Source organism: Olea europaea, unplaced genomic scaffold (assembly GCF_002742605.1).
Source record: "Olea europaea var. sylvestris unplaced genomic scaffold, O_europaea_v1 scaffold4785, whole genome shotgun sequence".
NCBI classification, from domain to species: domain Eukaryota; kingdom Viridiplantae; phylum Streptophyta; class Magnoliopsida; order Lamiales; family Oleaceae; genus Olea; species Olea europaea.
In genome coordinates, this window is record NW_019263098.1 from 13,878 (window position 1) to 16,698 (window position 2,821).

A 2,821-nucleotide genomic window follows, 5' to 3' on the forward strand; every position below is an offset into this window, starting at 1 on the left:
TTTGTTAATTTTTGGAAGAATTTGTGAAAGAACGATGACTATTAAATTTATTCTTATGTTAAGTAGAAGCATGATATTGAACAGTATCATCTAGACAGGACTTTGTTAATTTTTGGAAGAATTTGTGAAAGAACGATGACTATTAAATTTATTCTTATGTTAAGTAGAAGCATGATATTGAACAGTATCATCTAGACAGGACTTTGTTAATTTTTGGAAGAATTTGTGAGAGAATGATGACTATTACTACCAGAGCTTGATCTAGTAGTGGAGAATAAATGCATAAGCAAAGTGCAAAATTTCCTGATTGCACGGAATCTGCTCTTTTAGGAAACATACTCATAAGAAGTTGAATTTGTAAATGTTATAAATGACTCTAACTGAATATGTTACATAAATCGTAAAGAAAGTTCACTGGAAGAGGGCGATAAATAACAGTTCAATTGGCTTTTTGTTGCAGGGAAATAAATTTCGGACGGCATCGAAGCCATTATGTTTGTGAGTCCAATTATGAATATGATATTAACAATACAAAATTACTGGGTAATGGCGCAATAAGAGGGGATGCTATGATTGTGCCTAAGGTAGGGCATGGAGTTTAAGGATAAAAATAAAATATTCGAGCTTTATAAAAGATATGCATACGACTTGGGTTTTTCGGTGAGAAGAGAAATTCGATAAAGATTGATAATGGAGTTTTGCGATATGTTACATTTTGTTCATAGCCGTGAAGGGAAAAAAATCCATAATACAAATGTTTTTTCTGAAACCACAAGCTACCATGCTGAGTGGATGTAAAGCCAGTCTGATTGCATATTTAGATATTCGTGGAATATGAAAAATTAACACAGTACACCTCGATCATAATCGTAGAACAAGTCCTTTGAAGTCTAAATTGTATCGATGCAACATAGAATTAAGTGCTCAGGTAAAACGTTGCTTGAAGTAATTGACATTGCAGGAATACCACAGCACAAAAATTTCAACTCTACAGTTGTCGAAGCATGTGGATGTGAGAATATGACCTGCATTGAGATGGATTGTCGAACAATGTTGAACAAGTTAGGAGGTTAAGATTTGAAGAAGGTGATGCCGTAGCAATATAGTCATACTTAACGAATGCATGTTTGCACCATGGGCAATGGCATTTCTCCGGATAGATAACAAAAAAATGCCTATTTTCTCTACAACTATGACATACTCCATAATTCTTTTCCGCCATTGTAAGTTGGGAATAAATCACAATATATCGTAAGCTGAGATTAAATTTAGAGCAAACTTCATAAGTCGATTAAATTGAACATTTGAATTATAAAAAGTCATCTAACCGTGAACTTTATAACTCATTGGATATGGCCCAACAGTGAAAAAGAAAGACATTTCTCCGGATAGATAACAAAAAAAATGCCTATTTTCTCTACAACTATGACATACTCCATAATTCTTTTCCGCCATTGTAAGTTGGGAATAAATCACAATATATCGTAAGCTGAGATTAAATTTAGAGCAAACTTCATAAGTCGATTAAATTGAACATTTGAATTATAAAAAGTCATCTAACCGTGAACTTTATAACTCATTGGATATGGCCCAACAGTGAAAAAGAAAGCCAGCATAATGTTTTTCTTCTTTTCAATTTATGTTTTGGTCGAGAAAAGTTAAAAAAAAAATTACATAAGGTATATATTGCATCGTGTTTTCTGTAAGATCAATAATTCTATTGTGCTATAATTTACAAAATCAACTCAACTTTTGAAAAGAAAGGGGTCAAATATGTGTCTTTTTCATGTATTTATAAAATACACTCGACTAAATAGACCGAACATGTTACAAAAGTCAATTGAATCATCTAATCCTATAAAATGCAATAGGAAGAGGGTCTAAAATAAACCTAAATCGAAACTTTGACTACTAAATGAATTGTGGATATAATTTAATGACTGCTATTGGCATTTCATGTAATAAATGAGAAAAAAAATTAAATCCCAACAAATTCGAACTTATCGTGCAGCAATAACATCAAGCAAGAATAGTAAACAAAATCAACACCGATGTAAAATAATTAAACGGCATATAATGAGTGCAATTTGTGTACTTATTTAGACCATTTTATTAAACTTTTATGTCGTCAAACTATTGAATTTTATTTAGTTTGGATTAATTTTTGTTCGTTTCAGTGTTCAACCCGTTTTGAAGCAATTGGAAAATAAAAGGATCAATTGGCTATTAAACATAAGTTGTGGACCAAATATAAATTGAAAAAAAATGAAGAAGGAGAATTCAAGAAGTTAGGAACGTTAATTTCAATTGTACCTCTACAACAATTGGGCTGTCAATCGTTGGAAGTATGTGTGTGTGTGTATATATATATAAAGGATTAATCTATTTGTACCAAATGCACGGCCGCCCCTCCAATAGGGGGCCGTCACTTGTCAATTCGGTAAACCATTAGGTACTTGTAGTATATATACACCTTAAAACAAAAAAAATGGACGGCAGCCACTGGAGATCCACGTTGGAGATTCGGGCAGCTAAATTTGAGATTGATTTACACGCCAACTAGGAGCAAAGAAAAAAGAATAATACTTGTAGTACATTTTAGTGTCCATTTTGGTGTTCAAAATGGACACTTGACGCCTGTGGACCCCGACGTGGTAGGCGCCTCGGCCAATGGTGTCCATTTTGGCCGTTTTGTACCCATAGCACATCCGAAGAAAAAAAGGGACAGAACCCAGAAACAATTGGTGACAATATACAGAGGGGGAGAGAGAAAAAAGGTTGACTTGCTATTGGAGAAAATACAGGGGCTGGCTGCTGATTT

General features: G+C 33.5%; 1 long non-coding RNA gene across 1 annotated transcript in view; it reads right to left on the reverse strand.

Annotated features, from left to right (window-relative positions):
* Positions 1–696: 696 nt before the first annotated feature.
* Positions 697–2,821, reverse strand: part of LOC111388254 — a 3,242-nt gene continuing 1,117 nt past the window's right edge. The window contains exon 2 of the long non-coding RNA XR_002701538.1: positions 697–1,025. This is a non-coding gene — a long non-coding RNA (uncharacterized LOC111388254). The remainder of the gene's footprint in view (positions 1,026–2,821) is intronic.